This window comes from Adiantum capillus-veneris, chromosome 10 (genome assembly GCF_014529385.1).
Source record: "Adiantum capillus-veneris isolate H3 chromosome 10, ASM1452938v2, whole genome shotgun sequence".
NCBI lineage: Eukaryota > Viridiplantae > Streptophyta > Polypodiopsida > Polypodiales > Pteridaceae > Adiantum > Adiantum capillus-veneris.
This window is the reverse complement of record NC_140940.1, coordinates 131,257,201-131,264,303: the sequence shown is the minus strand read 5'-3', so window position 1 is coordinate 131,264,303 and position 7,103 is coordinate 131,257,201. Positions and strand designations below refer to the sequence as shown.

General features: G+C 44.6%; 1 pseudogene; it reads right to left on the bottom strand.

Annotated features, from left to right (window-relative positions):
- Positions 1-6,086: 6,086 nt before the first annotated feature.
- On the bottom strand, positions 6,087-6,672 carry LOC147449659 (cold shock protein 2-like; annotated as a pseudogene).
- Positions 6,673-7,103: the final 431 nt, after the last annotated feature.

Below are 7,103 nucleotides of genomic sequence, written 5' to 3'. Positions count from 1 at the left end.
TGATGATGATGATCTTGGTCTACAAGAATAAAAAATCAGAAGCTCAGCAGTTCAAAGACATCCAAATAAGGTACAAGGAGAGGTAGTCTAATAAGTGTGCGTGCCAGCGTGTATGTGAGTGGGGGCGAGAGAGAGAGAGAGAGAGAGAGAGAGAGAGAGAGAGAGAGAGAGAGAGATCTAGCAAGGCAAGACGCATAATACCATGGCATAGAGAAGACGACACAATGTGAGACTGCGTGCAAATATCCTCTTGACTGCTGCAAGCATACATGTTACTTCAAACATGTAAAACGAGCGATTGCACTCTTTGAATAACCACCTGAGGATCATTGGTGCCCAAAAAGAAATGCGACACAGTATGGAAAACAACCATACTGCAGAGAACAAGGATCATTGTGCAATGAAGACAAAGGGGCTAATATATCTTTGCCTAGGAAAACACCATCAAAACATGACGTCCTGCTCCAGAATTTTGTTCAACATAGCCTTTGTCTTCTCTCTCTCTCTCTCTCTCTCTCTCTCTCTCTCTCTCTCTCTCTCTCTCTCTCTCTCTCTCTCTCTCATATCAAAGCCTATTTCAAGATCAATGATTTTACCCGCATTAGGAGCTCAATTTTGAGTGACACAGCATAGGTGGTCTATAAGATGAGTTCAATATAAACCACTGTGGGGGAGTGTAATGTCGATCAATGCCTTGGTGTAAGTGCACACCTTGTTAAATTTCTTCGCCGGTGAATCCTACCCATGAATCACACTGGCTGCAGAACGTATGCAATCAACTCCAACCAACTTGAATTAATGAGTACGTGCAATGATGGAACGTTCCTTGCAAGGATGTGAAGACAACAAGCGTTCCACACACATCGCCAAAGGTGTCAGAGATAAGTGTTAAAAATCACCTCTTTCTATCAGACCCTTCCTTCTTCAAAGTCAAATGAAAACTTGGAAACAGCTTAACCAACCACCCAGGGCCCTGACTCATGAGACCATCTTGATTAACTAACTGCTTACAGGTTTGGGCTAGGTGTCTTCGACACCTCTCAGTTGATTTGCATTTCAAGTACAATGAGCCTTGTCTTCCATGCTCATGCAAAGCACAAGAAGGTTCACTATCATTATGTTCGAAACGAGGTCTCTCCTAGAGTTTGCACCTAGATGTAATCAACATCATCCTCAAAGGCCCTCCGATGATGTATGTTGGATCATCATCTACAATTGCTAGAAGTCTATTTTGCCCCACGTCTCACTTCCAGAGATCATTGGGCATACCATGTATCAATAATGCCCTTCAGTACTGTTTTGATTTCAATAGCCCTCCTTTCCTTATCCCATGTGTGATAACTTGCTACGGTCTTGAAGTGGTCGACCGACGTGGCATGAAGCTACATCCTTCGTGGGAAGACCCACGAAAGACTTAGGCTGCATTCCTGAACCAGATTTCTGTAGGCATTGCTGACTAGTTAAACATTAGATCAGAGCCCGATTTGTTGACTTTACTTGCAACCTTAAAATTTAAATTAGACATAACAATGACAAAGGTATCCAAGAAGATTAGAAATTGCATTGAAGGCAACATCTAAGACATATGTGCTAGAGTACTCGATGTGCATTGAAGTAGAAGAATGGTTGGTAAAAGCTGATGACTCATGTTGTAATGCTGCGCCCATCTACTCCACCAAAGTTATTGCATGTGCAAGATTAGAGACACAACTTATTTCTCACTCCACTTACTCTTAAAATCGGCTTACATTTGCCTATTCTGGCATTCATGTCCAGTTTGCATAGTGCTTGATGATAATTGCCAAGAGTTAGTAGGACAAAGGTTCATATAATCAGTTTATTGGAGATGCCACAAGGATTTTCCATTGGTGCATGCTGGAGAGAGAGGGCGTGGCAGCAGCAGCAATTCGCACAAAGAGCCAAGTCTATGTCGCCTAATGCCCCATCACATGCTCTGCACCTCCCACTCCATCCCTCTCGGCTCTGCCCTCTGCACCCCCATCGACCTCCCTTGTCCTACTCCCCTTGGCTACCTTGCAAAGACAACTACCCCACACCCCTGTCGACCTCCCTGGTCCTCTTCCCCTTTCCAAGCCTCATCACACAGGCTGAAAACAAGTCTCAGCACGGCACAAACAGAGAGAGAGAGAGAGAGAGAGAGAGAGAGAGAGAGAGAGAGAGAGAGAGAGAGAGAGAGAGAGAGAGAGAGAGAGAGAGAGAGAGAGAGAGAGGTCGTGTGTGTGTGTGTGTGTGTAGGGAAGCGAGAGCTTGCACTGTGGCAGACAAAGCTAGGCAATGCCGAGGAGAGAGAAAATGAAGGGAGATTGAAAGAGAGAAAAGCTGCAACCACTGGCGGACAGCCTCAGGTTACACTGACGTAAACTCGCATGCCTTCTCCACAGCGTTAATGCACTCCTCAGCAGGCTGCCCTTGTTTCCTCCTCTATCGCATCGAGTCATGTCGTCCTGCAGCTCCCGCCTTCACACAAAGCCCACTGGCCGTCCATGTAGATGCCATCCGTCAAAGGACGCCCAACCCGGCCCAACACTAAGGCCTTTCTTGAGCAGGCCAAAAAGTACATTTCAAGCCAAACACTTGAAAAGGCACTAGGTACTTAAATAATGAAGGACCCATTTACAATGTAAACAAAGACAAAAGAAAGAACGTCAAAGAGACTAAATGAAGAGACATTTAGAATATAAAAGGAAGATATGATGTTTTCAAAACTTTTCTTTTCACCAAAGAGGCCACATGCCCACCATCGCTACACGATGCATCAATGGCTCAAAGTTTGCACTTTTTCTCAACCTTCCCCTATGGGCTTTTGCGGGCCAAAAAGAAGTTGTGAAAACAACTCAGTTCACTATAAAAGGGGTGTGTACATGAGTATGTGTGTGTGTGTGTGTGTGTGTGTGTGTGTGTGAGAGAGAGAGAGAGAGAGAGAGAGAGAGAGAGAGAGAGAGAGAGAGAGAGAGAGAGATGTAAGCGCAAAGCCCATCATCACTGGCCATTGGTTTTTGTTGCAATCTCAATATACATTAAATTGGCCACAATCTCATTGTTGTGGCCCTTATTGCAACCTACATCATCACGAACTTTGGTTGCTCAATATATAGAGCTTGAAGTGGGTGGCGAGCTACAAGGTAGAGCTCTAGCTCTATTAAAAGGCTGCTCAGAGTGGTTAGGGTGGGATGGTGTAAACTACTAGTGGGCCTCGGTACTGATGTTGGGTGACAACTAAAAACAATGAAGAGCAAGAAACAGCTCACAAAGCAACAACTTGAGAGTCCAAGCCTTCATGAGGTGTGGAGATTGTAGACATGGCACAATATAACATCAGCCACGATGCTAGGGGTTGCAAAGCACATTCTCTCTCTCTCTCTCTCTCTCTCTCTCTCTCTCTCTCTCTCTCTCTCTCTCTCTCTCTCTCTCTCTCTCTCTCTCTCTCTCTCTCTCTCTCTCTCTCTCTCCCCCCCCAACCCCAACTGTCCTTCGATGGCTCTTCAATGCCCCCCATAGCCGTTCACAACCCGAGGCCTCCGTGATCCCGCTCAAGAATTTCAACAACATTTGAGCCTCCTCCGTTGCCACGTGGAGGGCCTGAAAAGAGCATCATCAGAGGAGGGAAGCAAGAAGGTATGGGGCATCTACCGCCCCTATGATCAGCTCTTCGTGGTGCACATACTGCAAGAGCTCTAGGTCAATCAATCAAAACTCGGCTCAATACCCTTGAACAAACTGCAAGAGCTCTGCTTATGTTCTAAACGTAATCAAGCCGACAAAACCCAGAACAATATTTTCTTTTTTGCTTGCCATATACTTGGGCTATGGGGCACATCTTTCATCTGCTTCCATAGTCCCCTTCCACGGAAGGAGGCAAGCAAGAAGGTATGGGGCATTGTAGGGCACTCCCCTGCTATCAAGTCTTTGAGGTGCAGGTACTGCAAGCAGCATAGCCCTCCTCTCGACATTGCTCCAAAGTGAGGTTGGAGATCAGTCGGAGGAGGCGAAGTAGGCAGTGGAGTAAGAGAAGAGGCAAAGGAGGTGAGGTAGGCAGCGCGGCCGAAGTGGGAAGGAACCAGAGCAGATCAACTCACATGAAAGCAAAAAACTGTATGATTGATATAGTGCAACCACTCATTTGTTGAAGGGCAAGCTCAAACTTGCACTGCCAACGCAATTGATGGACCTAAGCACCACCTTCAAACACCTACATTACCACACCCCAAAAAACTCTGTGTGTGTGTGTGTGTGTGTGTGTGTGTGTGTGTGTGTGTGAGAGAGAGAGAGAGAGAGAGAGAGAGAGAGAGAGAGAGAGAGAGAGAGAGAGAGAGAGAGAATCTCTCTGTACAACTTCAAAGGCAAAAAAGGGAATGTGAGGGAAAATGAGATATAGTGGATTCGTTGATATGCAGGAGAGGACGGCAACTTGGTTCAAAACTGCTTCTTGTTGTTCGATGTCGAGGCTTAGCCTGATCCCACTCACGAATTTCAACAATGTCTAAGCCTCCTTAGGCGGGCCTAAAAAGGGTTCTCCCTTATTGAGTAGAATAGATCATCTCATAAAGGATCGTGAAAGGACAAAAGGCACCCACATCCAATGGGCAACCACCTCCACAACCACCATCAAGCAACAAAAGAGGAGCACATGTAGAAGATGGGCATGAGATGCAAATGAAGCCAACAAATATGTCTACTGAGCAGACCTTGCTTGTGATATTTTGTAAAAAAAACACTTTACAATTACCCTCGCATCTTTCGTTATAACAATTCCAAGATAACCTAGAAGCATGCTTGTTCTCTATCATTATCATGTTTTGATAGGAGGCCATTACAACCATTAATGGGATGAGTGACTTGTTCATTATGACTGTCTTTACATCTTCACCTCAATTAGTTAACTTCTTACAATTCATGAGACAGATTGAATGGTAAGCCTTTGAATGTATGGCACTACAGTAATAAATTCCTTACATCTCCTTTTTCGAAACTGCAACTATTACTGTTTGCACATCACACAAATAAAACAAAGGAGATGATACAAGTACCCACCATAAGTCGCATTGAATGAGATGATGTGTTAATGCATCCACCATACATCACAGTAGAATGCGTGAAATTCAATGTCTCATTATCAAAAAGGCACCCTAAGCATGTGTAAAGGTGAATATGCATGTACCCTAGAGGGACAATTTCTCCAAATTCCATTGCAAACGACCCCTCCTTTGTCATCCCTAGATGTTCATCTAATGCACGCTGTGACTATTTCATTACAAATCATTCACTATTGTTCTCTACAAATGGCTCATTGATTTTCTACCTAATTGACCATAACATGAACACAATTCCATTGTCCTTCCAACATACATAGAAAAAACTAATGGCAAGAACCTTTTATCACTCATTTTTATCAAGTACAACGTACAAATACAGTACTCCTTCCTGTGGGTTCATTGTATCTCTATGCAGTTCTTTGATTCAATTCCACTTTTTTTCAAAAAATGCAGTACTCCTTGCACAAGCCACACCAGCAAATGAAAAGTATGCAAGTAAATAGTAGGCAAAAAAAGAACAAGCAAGGTTTGGGACTCTCATGTTGTAGCCCTTGAACTTAAGGCACAATCTACCTTAGCCTAATCTAGGGAATATTGCCCTGAAGATCATTGACTTGAATTGAAGGAACAAGCAAGGTTTGAGACTCTCATGTTGTAGCCCTTGAACTTAAGGCACAATCTACCTTAGCATATTCCCCTGAAGATCATTGACTTGAATTGAAGATATGTGGACCTTTGTCATAATTAATATGTTAAAGTTAAACACCTTAAATCGTGTTCCCCTTAGGAGTTCCAAGGCACTCATAAAACCTGCTTAATAAGTGTGTCTTGCCCAGCACAATTACAAAAGTTCTGTTGGGTATTTACAAAGAATGGTAACTACAAAAAAAACTCTGACGCAAGAACCAGTTCAAGGGAAAAAAAAACTCTAACGCAAGAACCAGTTCAAGGAAAGCTTTGCAAAGGCTGCCAGAGACCGTAGTCACAGCAAGCTTTCCAAAGAGAGGGAATGACTCATACTAGAGATGGAGATCAAGCTGCTAGAACAGTGCATTCCCGTGCAAGATGCCCTTGCTCGCCACAGTTGTAGCAGCCGCGGCTTCCATCACGGCCTCCACTGCCTCGTCTACTGCTACCATCAGTACAATCACGGGCAAGATGACCAGACTCTCCACAGTTTTAGCAAGATCCAACACCTCCTCCACCATAGTTGCTCCCTCGACCCCTCCCTCTGCCTCCTCCGCCTCCATAGCCGTAGCTATCTCCCGTCCCACCCTTGCACATGATTCCCGTTCGGTCCTGTCACGTCTACCGCCTTGGTGCGCCCAGCGTCGCCCTTCTCCACGAAGAACTCCATATCTTTGCCAGGTTGCAGCGAGTGTAATCCCTCGGAATGAATGGAGGTCTGATGCACGAACAGCTCCTCGGAGCCATCGTCAGGAGTGATGAAGCCGAAGCCCTTAGTGAAGTTGAACCATTTGACCTTCCCAGTCTTCTTAGAGGAGCCGGCCATGGCGAAGGAAGCTACTGATGCAGGAGGAGGAAAGGAGGGCGGGAGAGAGGAGTAAAAGGAAGGATTAAATGCGTGTATGAGTGAGCCCTCATGCTGTCGAGACATTAGCGGTCTTGCCGGGAAAGCACCAGGCTTATGGCTGTGAGAGTTTGTGAGAGAACTCAAAAAAAAACTATATGAAGGAGTTAAACCATAGATGCCATGAAGACTAGGGTTTGGAAGGAAGTGCAATCAAAGAAGCCCCACTCTTGCACTCACACACACAAAGAAAGAACACAAAAGAGAATGTCAAAACAACACAAAGATGAAAACATCAAGGCTATGGTCATAATTAATTGTGTATACAAATCCTCTTGGTTCATAGCAAGATAACTACGCTTACGTCAAAAGAAAAGTTATAGTCTATGAGAGGTAGTATAATGGGATCCGGTGATAGCAGTATTTCATTGAGCCTTTCTGGGCCAAAGAGAAACACTATACGTTGTTGAAAGTGTATTTTACGGCTAATCCATACGTTAACTCTAATAGATCGTACA